The following is a 15451-nucleotide window of genomic DNA, read 5'->3' as shown; positions in this document are numbered from 1 at the left end:
GAACTTAAATATCATTGTAATTTACAATGTATGCCAGTTTTCAAAAAGTAATAATTACAGTAAAATATATCAGTGGGAAATGACAGCTGACAGGAGCTTCATTCTGATCTGCAATTTCCCCTTATTTGTAGCTTCGCACATAAGCCATGGGAACACCATCAAATGCTGCTCAGCTGTAGTTCAGTTTGAACATAGGAATGAATTAAATTAGCTCAGCTCAGACTTTTCCTAAGCCATTTGTTGGTGGACACAGGCAAAAACAGAGATGGAGGAGGAAGAAAGAGCAGTGACGTCTTGAACACGAAAATTTCCTGTCTTCAGTTTCTGCCATTCCAGGCTTTGGGGAAGCAGACACTGGTCCTGGGAGCTGTAAGCAGCCTATGAAAAAGGGGCAAAATAATGCATGTCCTAGAGACGCATGTGTGTACTTTATAGACATTTATCCAGAAAACGAGCACCATCTACATTTCATAATTTGAGACCACAGGCCTTTCTTTCTGTCTGTAGTTATCCAATGCCACCACACAGCTCAGCACGTAGGCCCACTTACAGCAGGTCTCACATCATGCAAATATAGTAAGTGGCTAGTAGGAAGCTTTAAGTTACTGCTATTTAAAAATGGGGGCTAATGTCTCCATAAGATTAACAATTCTTGGTTGGGTGAGTAGGTGGGTTTTCTTAAATTTTTTTAGACATGACCATGTGAGTGGATAGATAGAGCCACTCTTGAAGGCATTACACAAAAAATCCTGAGTTCCACAAAGTGGTCGAGAAGCATCATGTGTTACTTGTGAGCTAAAGGGTGGCAAGCAGCACACTGGAATACTTCTATCAAGTGTTAAAGATTTGAATAGATGTGATGAGAGTAAACAATAGCTTGGAAGCAAAGTGTTCTCTTCAACTCAGGGGGAAATATTTCATTGCTTTACTCTAGCATAGACAAAAGCCTAGACATGGGCCTCATTGCTTGACCTTTTTTTGTACTTAGCACTGGATACTTTTGTCAATATTGAATATTTGATGAGGAAAGAACTTATAAGTCTACTTGACTTCTAATCATGAAACAAAATCCACTGGCCTATGTCCTTAAATGCTTTTGTTGAGTAGGGACAGATGTATGCACATATTTAAGTACTTTCCAAAACCGAGATGTTAGTCTTGATATAAACCCCATTGAAACTATTGAAAGACTTTCCACTGTTCCCAGTTCATCAAACTCAGTATTTCATTCTTGAAAAAATGCTTTCAAAACCTGTTTCTAAAGTGATTCCAGTTCCACATTAAAGTTAGATGCTAAACCAGCTCACTGAAAATTGTCTTGTTACTGGGGAAGGTACACTTTTAGGACCTAGTATGCTTGATCTAGATGATAGCAGTCTAAATAAACATTGTAAAGTAATTTGGTAATGAATAAGTAGGAGGATGCACATAGAAAGCTAACACCATTGTTTAACCTCAAAACTATGCTAATAAGTGGGGTGATAGACATGAAACTCCGAATAATGGAGCTGTTATTCTAGCCCACCAGGCTGTCTCAGGAGACTCATAAGTGGTTTGCCATGCCATGACTAAATGTAGCTCCAGTCCAGTATTTTGCATAGCCTAAAGTATCTTGTTGCGGTACATTCTCACATTTATCAAACTAAATCAGGTTTAGAATAAAATATCTTCTTCCAGTTAGAAAGGAGGCATATGTGTGCATTATTTGCATACTATTTATTTGCTGGCATGTAAAATAGAAGAATCTTCCAGAAATAACCTGTTTGAGAAACAGACTATCAGCACAAGAATATCAGTGTGTCTGTTAAAAATGAAAAGGCTCCTTTTAAGAGAAAAAAAAAAAAAAAGACCCAGGAGGAAAAATGCAAAATATCATGAACGCATGCATATGCACGTGTTTGTCTGATCTGAAGTTGATTGTAATGCAGAGCATACTCCAAGAATTATCCAAACCCAGTTTAGGTTGGATTCATCTACAGTTAGTTGGCATTGAGCGGTCACTGTATTTCATTTCTTTTTACAACAGCCACACTCTGCCAATAAAAGATCAAATAATTTTGGTTACTGGGTTGAATTCTTTAAAAGTACTTGATGTTCCTCTCGAATCTGCTCTCAGTTACAGCTCACTGAAGGGTCTGGCCCAGTGGTGGTTCTATAAATACAAACATAAGCTGAAAAAGCTGCTTCTAAAGCAGAATGCACAAATCTGATGTTAAGTGATTTTCACTCCACTCCATCTTGTTTATGCAGTTTCCAGTCCTGAAAGTGGGTGGTTGTTCAGAAAGAAAAAAATATATTTTAAAAAATCTGTTTTGTGCACTGTATCCAATTTTCTGTTGGCCTTTTACAGCAGAGAAACATACAATTACATTGCACTTGAAAAGCACTCAAATGAACTCATCCCAGCTTCCCATATGTACAAAGTGATGCATTTTTAGATAAATTACGTTAGAATGAAGACAGACAAGCGGGAGATTGCATTGTGGTTTTATTTCCGATTACTGGTGGTTAACTTTCCATCCACTTTTTCACATCTGTTTAAAAAAAAATAATGCAGAGTACAAGAGTCCTAAAGAAACCACACAGCTTCTTAAAAAAACCATAAAAAATCTGATGTTCAGCTTTTATCTTCCTCTCATACCTGTTATTACAATATCATTTGTGTTGAATTGTGTTTAACCTGATCTTCCAGTCATTCCTAACCACTAAAATCCCCCTGGTTATTTGATAAACGGGGGGCTACATGGTCAGTGCCTGGCATAATTCCAAGTTCAGCACAGTGAAAACCCTTTCAGCAACCATGAGAGAGCCTAGTCCTAGCTCAGCTGCTATAGCAGGTGTCTGCTCAGTCAAAGTTTCACTGTTCTCTTGTTTTAATTTTCAGATAATTTTTTTCCCCCCATTTAATTAACAGGCCGTATATGAAAGCCTTTTTATTATTTGAAAGCCACACAAAAGTGTGGTCCCATGGAGTGGCTGTTGGGAACAGCATTGTTCTTTTCCTGTCCCATGTCCTGGAGGAAAATTTCTTCCTCCTTTCCTTTTTTCTTTTGTGAATGTTTTTTCACCCCCTCCATTTACTCCCATGCTTCTCTGCATTAGTTGTCTCAAAGCCTCTTGCTCAGCCACATGGTCTCTACGTGCTATACTTTCCTTATCCTTTTACCCTCACTATTCTTTGACCATCTACTTGGCAGCACCACTGCTTCTCCTCCTGCATGCCCTTAACTCCTTACTTCACTCTGCTTTCCTGCCTATTGTCTATATTTCCTATGCCCTCTGCAGCTCTTCCTCTTCGTGTTTCATGTAGGAGTTTGCCTCCATGTCTTCCCAACACCAGTCTCAGAAGTTCACACCTGGCTTTGCATCCCCTTCACACAGGGTTCTCTTCAAACTCTTCTGGAGGGATTAATTACCTCACGGTGTAGCAGGTGGCCATCTCTCCTAAAAGCAGTCCAGGTCTGGTGACATGATGAAATATGGGGCAGCCTGTGAATAAAGTTCACTCAGGTTGTGGCTCACATGGAGCCCTAAGGACTGGTCGAAGGGTGATTACATTTGCTCTGACTGCATTTACCCTGCAATTTCTTCAAATGCAATGTTCATTTTGTGAGCTGGGCCTCAAGCCTGATATTGCGGAGACCATTCATTAATGTTCCCAAGATTAGCTTCAAATTGTTACATGTTGTTGTGCCACAACTCTCACTTTTTATCAGATCAAAGTAGATGATGGAAGGAGCAGTCCTTACAGATGGTGGGTGGTCTAGAGATTCAAAGACAGAAAGCCAAAGTCTGTATTCAAAATGTGCATACAGTTGCTCAAGTGCTTATTTTAGTCATATATACAACCACTTCAATTGCACCTGCAGAGCAGGTGCAATTCACATGTGCAGGATAAGAAAATAGGACTGTCACAGCCAAAAAGCCACCAGTCACCTGTTTCCTGATCATTACACATCACACTAACGAAGAGAAGCTTCCTTCTGCACAAATTGCCTTTGGCTGAAGAAACTTTCTTGATTCTACAATCATTCTATTTACTTAACCTCTTCCTCTTCATATCACTGCGAGAAAATCTTGATTATCAAGTGTTGCCAAATATTTGTGTTTCTGAATTACGACCGTTTACAACCTAGATTTCCAATCAGTAATATATAGGTGTTACAAATACAGCTTGAAAAAACTTAGGCATTTCTACTGGCTGGTTTGGGTGACTTGCAGTCTTAGGAATTGTACAAGGAAAGTCCTAAGTATATGATAACTGTAAGGATCTCTGGCCGTAGTGCCATTTAAATCAAAAAACATCCTTATTAGCATCCAGGAAACAGAGCTGTTCTTTAATGTTCAACAATGCACCACATAGGGAATGGAAAGTTATTATGTCCCAGATGAAAATAGTTTCTTTTACTTATTTATTTAGCCCAGTATGCAGCTAAGCATACCAGGGTAAACACAAGAAAATTAAAAAAATGCATGTAATAACTACACATGTCAAATGACACTAAGATCCTCAAGTTCTTTTATCCCATAACGCTCAGTAGTATTAATCATTCCCTAATTCAGTGTTGCAGTGTATTTAAATCCCAATTCTAATGTATTTGGCCTTATATTTCTACCATTCCAGAATGCACTGTGGAGTCTTTACCAGCCCAATATAAATAAAGAAAATCTGGGCACAGAAGTGGTGATGCTGGACACATAAATTACATGGATTAGTTCATTGTTTTATTTGCATTTTTTTCTTCTTCTTTAAATCAATATTGATTCTAGGTGGCAGGAAAAATTTGCACAGTATTTGAGTCAACACAATAAGTTTAACTCACAGGAATCTGAGTGCATTTCTTAGGCCTTTAGAGATATCTGCTTGCAATTTCAGTGGCCACAGAGCAAAAATTGGAACAAAACACAAAAACACTATGTAGACCATAATTCAAATTCCTGTAAGCGGAGGACTTTCCAATAAAATCCAGACACTTGAGAGGTATTGAAACTGCTGTTGCTCCGTAAAGTTGATTGAGTGCCCTCATCCCCTTCATATACTACTGGTCGGGGGGGAGAGGGGGAGCGGGGGGCTGGGGGTTCAGAACAGAGAGAGAGAGAGGAAACGTTAAAAAGAAAACCAAAAAACCAAACCTAAAGATAATAATGACTTAACTGTTAGGTCTCCAGATTTAATCTTCTGGAAATTCTCAAGAAGTCTGCAAATCTCATCATACTGCAAACAATTAAAGACACTACTAAACGTAGCAAATAAATAATCTGAAAAAACTGAAAAAGAGTGGTTGGTTGATTTGATATGTGACTGAAAGCTTCTCTTTTCCGCAATCAATAACATAAACCTTTCCTTGCCTCTCCTGCAGCTCCGTAATATTGCCTCTCTGCTGGGTGCTACACTGTTCTGGGAAAAGTTGCCCACTCTATTGTTCTGAGATGACTGTTCTCCAGGACCTCGATCCTACAAATAATTGCTACCAATTTTAGTGCCAGGCTGAATGAAATTACTCTTCACAGAATTTACAAAATCCATTTTATTCAAATTATTTTCGTGATCTGACTCTTAATTTTCCTTTACATAACATCAGGAATTCTGCATCTGAAATTATGACAAACTTGCATAGCAAGGCTTTATGTTTTATGTCGAGGCACTGAGACAGATACGAAAGATGAGGGGAAGCTGCCTGAAACCAACATTACACAGAAATCTTCAGTTGTACTGAAAAATTCCTAAACTTTTGCAGTGATTTGCAACCTGCCTTGCCAAGGTAGCTATTCATCTGATACTAGAACAATGCAGTTGCTGTGGATTGCAGAGGAGAGGAGAGGAGAGGAAAGGAAAGGGGCCCTTCTGGAGGCTGCAGCCTGCTGAAAGGCAGAATGAACGTCAGCGGGCAAATTAAAACAGGGACTTGTGTGGGCCAAGGAAAGATTTATGGGAAAAGGCAAGGCAACCCTTTCCTGTGATGCTTGAGTTCTGCCCAGAAATGCCTCCTCTTGGATAACCACATGAGTGGAGAAAGAAGGTGAAAAAAGAGGCAAAGAATATGAGAAGATGGTAAGTGTTAGAAAAGGAGGATTTGGTATGTGATCTGCAGGGCTGCAAAATCGCTCCATCTGAGCAGTCTCATCATATAGATCAAATTACAGCTGAGAATTTGTTATGTGTTGATGTTGGGGAAGGAAAGCAGCTATCAGTCATGTATGCCCTCAACCAAGGCTTGCTATCAGAAGAAAACCTCAAAACAAAACGCATTTTTCAAGTTTACTGTCAACATTGGGGGAAAAATACCTTACCTTGTAACAGGATTATCTTGTTTTGCGTAGTTATTCCGATACTCAGCTGCAGTGAAAACTTAAATAAACCCAAACAAGTTGTTTTGAAATCCCTGCTTTCAAGGTGAGCTAGAAAAAACAATGTTGTGGCTTTGGTGAAGCTGAAACGTTAAGCTGCTGTCGGGTGGAGTTAGAAAATGTAGTGTTCCCATTTACTATAGCTCACCTCTCAACTTCAGAGAAAGAAGCATGCTGTGACATACTGAACATTTTGATCTCTGAGGACTTTCTTCAAATTTCAGAAAATAACCGTGACCTCTTTGGATCTTTAAACTACAGTCTGGATAAAATGAAATGAACATGGAGTTGAATTTAATGTCTGATCTTTGTCCAGCCAATCTCAACATTTTAACCTTATCTTTGTAGTTGAGACATCTGAAGAAAAGTGTCTAGGGAAAGCTCCCAGGTGGTGACTCTGCACTGGCACTTTGTGTGCCCTTTCAGTCATCTGGGTCTCACAGCTCAGCTTATGGCAGAATATTATCTAGAGTAGAGCTTCAATTCAGTTTTCCACATTTGCTCCCCTCATTTCCTTCATGACATCTGAAAGCCTGCCATGTTTTCTGCGTGAACTGTGTTTCACACCATCCATGTTGCTCTGCAAAGAAAAAAAGCATAATTAAGCTGAGTTTCTAATTTCTGTGTAGTCTCTGGTCATTCCCCAGTTTTGACTGGTGTACATTGCTATATGTTTTAGTTCATGCTTCCTCGGTGATAGGGGGGTGCGGAGATTATTTGTAGATTGCTCAATATTTATTTCCTTCCTTAACTGTTGTCCTTACTTTTCTGGTCATTACTAACCAATAATGCCACTGATATGAGAGATGCCAAAAATAGTTTAGATACTTCACTTTGGACATAGGAGCTTCTTTATCTGGGGACAGGGAATCTCCTCAGTGTGAAGCCAGGAAAAAAAAGGTTAATCCATCACCTACCTTTGCAGGGCAGCATTTTGTTTACTGTGAGCTGAAATGTGTTTCCAAACAGAATTCACTTGGACCTGTCTTCTGCAAGCATTGGGTTTTTTTCTTCAACACAGAGTTGCTCTTCTCCTCCTGCTATTGCCACCCGCCTTTTGACTTGACCTGTCTTTCTCCCAGTCTCTGTTAGTAGGATATGAGAGCTGATCTGCATTTGTATTTTTAGTTTTGCATTTCATTGAAAGTTTTGGATGTTCATAATAAGAAACTGAAAATTAAACAGCTGCATCTTGGCGGCACTGGAAATGCTGTTCATTGAACTCCTTGAGCAATTCAGAAAACATCTCGGGTGAAGAACAAAACATGGTTTATGTGACTGTGTTACAACAGTTGGAGGAAAGTACTAATACTATGAATGGTTTATATTACTTTGCATAACTGGCATTACAACCTTTGTTTAACATTCAAGTAAGATTAGGCAGATAAAGAAGGAAGGCAAGAGAGAGGAAAACTTAAGCAAGCTATGGTTAAGGCAGTCTAAAGGTCAAAATTGTAATATTAAATAAATCTTACATGGTTTTATAAACCTTAATTTATTGTCTATGTGCAACTGACATTTTAGCTCTTGGTTTAATACCAAGCACTTCAAAGTATTCTTGTAGAAGAATAGTCGATAACCCTCTTACACAGCATAATTGGAATTCTGCATGTTAGAACATTTGGTTTCTGAAAGATTTTTGTAAATGTTAATAGCTGTCTTTTAAAATGGTGTAAGTGTGAAATGCTATGAAAAGCAAAGGTTTAAATGTCACCATGTCTATAATTTTCATATTGTAAAAACTAAATAAGTTTTTCAGAATGAAAAACCTAAAGGCCTGCTGCAAGTTTGAAGATATAAGCTAGCTCATTATTAGTTTTTTGAAACTGATAAGACAGACACATTTTGTAAAACTGTGTGAGTTTTAGGCTAAAATGTATAGTTGAACATTTAGCTGTCTGCCAGTGTTATTACTGCAAAGTCTTCCTATTTACTGGTACCCATGATCTGAGTATGAATAATTCATGGCAATAAAAGGATTTACCTGGAAGACCTTCTAAAGTCTCATCAGAAGTATTCTCCTCTTATGGACCCACTGGCACTCAGACTGAAAAGCTAGTCACGTTTGTCTTGGTTAGGCATTATGATTTTCACCTGCTAACTGGGGACTCTGGTACGTTAGCAGGAAGACTTGCATTATTTTTTGGAAGAGAGGTTGTGCCTAACTGGAATGGAAAGCACAGATGTTTTAAAGTAAAGTGTGTAGATCTTTTCCATTCATGTGTGCGAAGAACAGAGCCACAAACTTTGCATTACAGAGACTTGAAAAAAACAGGTTTTCATAGCCTAATGCTCTACATTCTTTGTTAATAAATTCAATAGCACAGTAACGACCATGCCACAAAGAAGAAAGAACCATTATTTATGACTTCTTTATCCTACCATATTTACATATGTTTTAAGAATAAAGATTTAGCTCAATACAGCCACATTCTCAGCACTTTTTTGAGAGTTACCAAAGGCATCAGCTTACCATCCAGCCTGCCTAAGTCAAAAGGACAATAGCATTTAGAAAAGAAAAAAAAAAACAACACAACCTTATAAAGAGCAGGTAACATAAACAGAAATCATGCCAAGAACGCCTTGTCCTCACATGCGGGCTTTAGGAAGCCAAAACAATCTTTTCCTCATGTACTGTAATAATCAGGATTTACTTTAAGCAAAACAAGATAAGATAATCTTTGTGAGCAAAAGGAAAGTACTTTTTAAAGGCTTATTGGAAAGTCTGTGGTACCTCACTCCCTAAGTTGATTTCTTCAAGCAGTAAACTTATTTACAAGGTTTTTGTTAAAAGAGTGCATCAAAAGTTTCAACAATTTTGGCACTTACATCTCCATCCAGGAAAAACAATAACAGGGGTAGGGAACGTATCCTACAGCAATCAGTTACACTGTAGGGGCAGGAGTCTGTCTATCAGGAGGGACTCTCACAACCAGTAGTTTATACATTTATTGTAGCAGAAAAACTCCTGTATCTGGAGCTGTTGGGGGTTCCCAAGTACCTCCAGATTGGAAAAGGGGATGTGACATGTTGCAATGATTTTTGTCATACTGCATGGATCTTAGGTCTGAAAAGTTTGGGAATAGGGAGTGTAGGGGTAAAGAGAGAGAGGGAGCGAGGGAGAGAAGATGGAGGGGGGAAGAAGAGAGAGTGTGTCAACCTGCATGTAGAGAGTGTCACCATGCTGGTGACAAAAAAGGATGTTGTACAAGACTGGAATTAGGAGAGCATCACAGAACCTACAGTTTACACTGGAAGAATGAGATTATTGATATGCTTGTTCATGGTTTCTTATTGCTGACTGCCATGTTGCTTCTATGCAACACAAGAGTCTGGATCTATTCTTGTGTAGGAGATATACTGTACTCCTCACTGTCCTAAAAATTAGCAACAAATAATACAAGGCGAAAAAGAGGTTATAATTTTGCAAGGTATCTTGTGCTGTGTCAGCTGCTCTAGAAAAGTGAAACTGGGTCAGCCAGAAACTGAAGCATGGCTGTGTTAGTCTGTATTTTATAAAAGCTATTGCCTAGTCAACAAGCAAAAAGAGAGTTTGGTTTTTCCGTCAAAGAGTGTTTAGGGCATCATGACTCTCAGTTATTAGCTGGTTTTTTATATTATTGCTTAAAGGAACTTAAGGTATATTTATTTTTACTTTACAGAATTATCCTATTGTGTACTCATATAATCACTCCAGAAAGTTACAGCATTTGAAAATATTATATTACACATCTTGAAAACCAAGCCACTGACCTTGTATAATGGTCCATTTTCTCCTTTAAGAATAGATTTTTTTAAAATTATTGCAGCAATATAAAAGACACCTGCTAGCACCAAGTTTCTTATTTACAATAGCAATGGAAACCTTCATCACCAGTAGAGTCCAACAGGCTAAAATGAACATGCAGTAAATGTTAGCTAAAGTATATTATGTTAGAAAAGGACATTTGTTCATTTCACATCCTGAATGATGCATGATTTTTCTGATGACATTTCTCAATCTTTGTATTTTCCTCTTTTTTTTTTTTTTTTTTCTCCCAACTTCCATCTTTTCAGTCAAAGGAAATCATCAAGTGACCTTGAAATCTGCACTGGCATTTTCCTGGCAGAGAAAGAAGCTCTCTTTTCTCATTTGCAAAAATGAATAACAATTTGATCATTCTTAAAACTTCTAAAAGGTTAATTATGCTCTCTCCATGAGCACAGAATAAAAACCTGCTTTATCTCTGCCCAAATGAAACCCACAGGGCTCCCATTCCCTCTAACTCTGCCTGGAGACGAAATCCTGCAAGCTGTCAATTAACTCCTATCAGCTCCTAGATCTGTGTGAGCTGCAGATGATTTTCTCATCCGAAAACTATGACAGCTCTCATTTGCCAGAGCTGTTGGGTGACTTTAAAAAATTCACAGCAGGAAAGTGTTATCTGGCTTTGGGCTTGGTGGATAGAAAAAGAAAGAGTGAGAAACCAAGAGGCAGAAAGGTCCTGGGTTAGAGAGAGTTCATTTCTAGCTCTAAGATTTCCGTCTGGTTGCAAAACCCCACTTGAACTCGAATTGCATGTTTCAAACAATAATAGTAACTGAACATGGCCATGTACCACAGAGCTGTTTCCCTGAGTGGGGTTTTTTGTTTTTTTTTGTTTGTTTGTTTGTTTGTTTTTTGTTTTTTTAATATTGCTGCATAATAACAGCCAGCCACGGAGGAGATGATACTGGCAAACTACAGAATTAGTAGAACAGAAACCCCAACATGAAACATTTAGCCTGCTGGTATTACTGCCTGGTTGAAAAATGGCTTTTTAATTTGGAAGTTAGAATAGTAATCTGAAAGGGAAACACTGAGAGCCTGTAAGAGTATTATTTCACCTACCTTGCAAGACGAATACTGCTGTTTCCAAATGAAACAAGCAAGTAAAAAATTGCACTGAGCATTTGGTGATCACTATATTTCTGCCGGCTTATTTTACTTTTATAGTTTAGGGTCAACTCTTGAAGAGTCAGCTACCATAACTTGCAGCAAAGCCACAGGAACTGGTACTGGTGGCTTTGTGTGTGTTAGTAGCTGGGGTGAAAGTAATTAATTTTAGGCCTATTATCAATTTATCGTGTTACACTTAGCATGTGCGTGGGATCCAGGAATCTGAGCTCTGCTTATGGGCCTGCTTTGATCTGTTCATTCTTCCCATATAATATTACTGGATTAGCTGTAAATATCAATGCCTACTTTTCTAGCCAGACAAAGTAACGGCTCAGGTGTGCCTCAGCATTCGCAGCTGGACACTTACATCATTCAATTTTCAACAGAAAAGAACAGTGAAAATTATAGATCCTTACTGAAGAGAAAAAGATTGATCAGTTTATTGCATTCTTAACTTTTGTAGATTTAAATATAATCTCTTTGGGACAGGCGCAATGAGATCTTATCTTATTGGAAATTTTTACATAAAAGAAGACAGTAGTAAATGCATAACTCTTTATTTGAGAAAATAGAATTTGAGGGCAAATTAAAAAAAAATATATCTCTGAGGTATCTCCACATTTATATGATTTGAGTTGCCATAATATTCTTCCTTTTCTCTTTCTCTCTCTTTTTCTCATGCTTCCTGATTTACCAAAGCTGTCACCAGGTAAATTGTTCTCAACATTACAGTCAGTTGACTGAGCTCAGCATGGGGTAGGATGGATTTTCCACAGTAAGTTTCTGAGTTGTATTAAACTTTTTCTCTGACAGTACTAGGAAAGTCCCACTGTTGTCAAATTTCACACTAATGTTATTAACATTAATAAATGACAGATTCGTGGAAAACCTACAACTTTGAAAAATCAGACTCAACTGGTTAATAGAAAGTGGGAAACAATATTTAAATAAAGGTGAGCTAAAAGTTAACTGTATTGAGAACAGCTTTTGCAAGCTCACATGTACCTATAGAGCCGTCTAATAACGTGGTACCTGATTTTCAGGATGTTACATGATTCCATTCTAGCTTTACAGTTCATGTTAAAAATTACTAGTATAACCACTCGGATTTTTTCAGCTATAATATAATTAGCAATGTGGAATAAAATTATGGTAGTGGTGTGACAAATTTCTGAAACAGGTTGCAGTGTGGTGTATTAAAACATCTCCATGAGGCATTATGTCCTTTTCATTAAGCAGCAGAACAAAGCAGCTATCATGGAATATACATTGTTTATATGGCAATGTTCTTCCACTTCTTTAAAAAGATCTAATGAAGGCTGAAAATTCACAATGATTTAATTACATTTTAAATGCACCAAGAAGCTTTAATGGAAAGTTTTAAGCATCTTAATTATGCTATCAATATTACCTAACACAGAGAGAAATGGAAAACCTACTAGGCAGTAAGTAATTTAATTGGCTGAAATACATGTGAAATATTTAAGTATTATCTGGTTTCACTTCCAGGTTCTAACAAGTAACCTTATAAATGATCATCTTAAGACTCTCTATAGCAACACATATTTTTATATTTACAGAAAAATTCCCAGCTGAGAACACAAACTCACTGAACAATGTACCAGTGTCAGAATAATTATCAAGACACTGGAGTCCAAGCTGTAAAGCCTATGAGCACTGGGTAAACTGTTAGGTATTTTTATTTTTCCACTAGTCTGTATATGAGATAATAACTATTCTTGCTTTTCCTCTGCTACTTTCCTGAAGGCCTTGTGTTTTCCTTTCTAGTCTTTGGTCATCACTTTTTTCTGTTCCTTTATATTTCTTCCTGGTTACTTTCTTTGGGGCAAGAAACGTTTATTTTCCATCCAAAGTAATCAAATTTCAGAAGCATCAGTAATACAATGACTGGTTTCATAATTAATGTACTAGCAAAGTGACAGGAAAAAATAGAGGAACATGGGAAAAATATCAATGAGATAAGTGTCGCAAAGTTTCATCTGCCAGAAGCACATGGCTCATCACTGCTGCAGATGCAGGTCATTCATTAATGGTGTGATTTTGGGATCATCAAGAAAACAAAACCAAAGGTAGCATGATCAGGACAGTAGTCAACCAAAATGGGTGACTTTCACCAGTTTGGGATCATACAGGGAAATGGACTGACTGAAAGTCCAAACGGTTGCCGGGAAACTTAACAGGACAGTTCACACCACGGGTGAAGCTGTGCCCTTCAAAAGAAGGCCTAGCTTCTACCAGATGTTTTAAATGTCAAAAGGTAAGAATGCCTACAGGGAAGATGAGGGGGCCATTTTTGGGTGGAGACTAATATTCCTTGCTGACTTACACATTTAACAATTCTCCCCATTATAGGTGAGCCAGGGACACTCTGGAGCTCTCAGTGTGCCAGGTGTGGGCAGAAAGACGTCAACAGCCCACGTCTGGGAATGGTAGCTCCACTCCTGCACTTCCCTTGTCAACAATGTCCCCCCTTTCTTCCGTTTAGTCATTGGACTTGCAGGTACATTGAATGGTCATTTCTAGGCACTCCTAGGACAATTCTCCTGTATTAAATGTAGTTGAAGTCTTTTTGCCAAAGAAATTTTGAAAAGCCCCTGCCAGCCAACAGTGATGTCAACCTACTACATTCCTTGTCCTGTGAAATCAGCATTTTCATCTACTTTTACCTTGAAAGGTGGGGCAGAATTTGGAAACAAGAGTTTATATTCAAAGTTTGCTGGAACAGGAGATGCAGCGCATCTGCAAAACCCTGCACTTGTACACACCCGCCAGGTGCAAACAAGAACTTGTATGAGCAAGTTTCAGATGTTTACCAATATTTGCCAGTTCAGTGCTCTTAGCTATGTGGCAATGCAAAACCACCCTTGATGCTGAGTTCAAAAATACTGGTGTATACTTAAGGTTTTATTTTTAATTTGCATAACCTTTTTTTGAACACAAAATAGGAACAGATGTACCCCTAGAACGTTTCTGCAAGTGCTCATAAACAGAGCACTAGTAAGTTCTCTCAGCTCTTCTGCCAGTGACATACTGGTTTTCGTCATTTTCCATTTCTGTTTGTTTGTTTGTTTTGGTTGTGTCCAAAGGCACTCTGATTTCCAGATGATGATTTATGTAGTATTCCATGTATCTAATAAATAGCTAGATTTGCGGAATGTATTAAGGATGTAATCAGCTTGGTATTTGGATTACATTTCTATCCAGTTCCCATTATAATCAGGATAAAGATTCCCTCTGATTTCAATGAGAGTTGGATTTGACCAGGAGCACTTTATTTTTTAAAGCAATGTTAAGTGCTGCTGTTCACTGACATTGTTTCCCAGACACCAGCGATTGTTCACTGACCCAGATGTGAACTTGTATTTTTTTTTTCTGTCTCTGTTTATAGACACCCTTTCTCTGTTGTGCTTATCTACCCTAGTCACAGAGACCTGTTCAGCTTGCTGAGAAGTTGTGATGGACCAAATTAGAAAGCCTGCAAAAGAATGTTTACAGCTGAGTATGTCAAAACCAGTACTAAAAAAGGCACAAAAATAATATTTACATAGATCAGGGACCTCTATTTTACTGCTCCTCCTGTGCCTTTACTCAGCTTCAGGAAAGAAGATTAGTACTTGGAAGGGGGGGGAGGGGAAGCAGCTCACTTAGTAATCCCTAGACACTGGAATGGAAAGCCATTCTCTGCAGCTCAGTACTTCAACCTGACAAGGCAATGCAATAAGTTTCACAAAATTCAGGGTCTTTTCCAAATGCCTGCCCGTACTTGGTTCACTCTTGCAGGACTCACAGCCCCTTTTTTCCCTAGCGAAACAAAAAAACAAAAAAAAAAACAGAGAAAGAGAAATATTCCTATCAGTAGTCTACTTCAGACTTAATGATCATTATTAGAATTAAGAATGACTTTTAATAGCACAGCATTTTTGGCCACAGTTGGGTTCTACACAAACTTGTTCTTATTCACGTAAACACTGTTAATGTGTCACAGCAAGGTTGTGTGACGTTTCAGACTTTTAGTGTTAGTTATGTTTGCAACAGGGTTCCAATGCTAAAAAAAGTTCTGTGTACGATGATCTTAAAGACTTGCTGATAGCAGTAGAGTTACTTTGCATGTGGAAATGAGCACATGATTTTTCTTCTCTATTATTCATTGTACGTGTGTTCAGA

Source organism: Charadrius vociferus, unplaced genomic scaffold (genome assembly GCF_000708025.1).
Source record: "Charadrius vociferus isolate BGI_N301 unplaced genomic scaffold, ASM70802v2 scaffold158, whole genome shotgun sequence".
NCBI classification, from domain to species: domain Eukaryota; kingdom Metazoa; phylum Chordata; class Aves; order Charadriiformes; family Charadriidae; genus Charadrius; species Charadrius vociferus.
The sequence above is the reverse complement of the archived record's forward strand: the minus strand, read 5'-3'. Positions refer to the sequence as shown.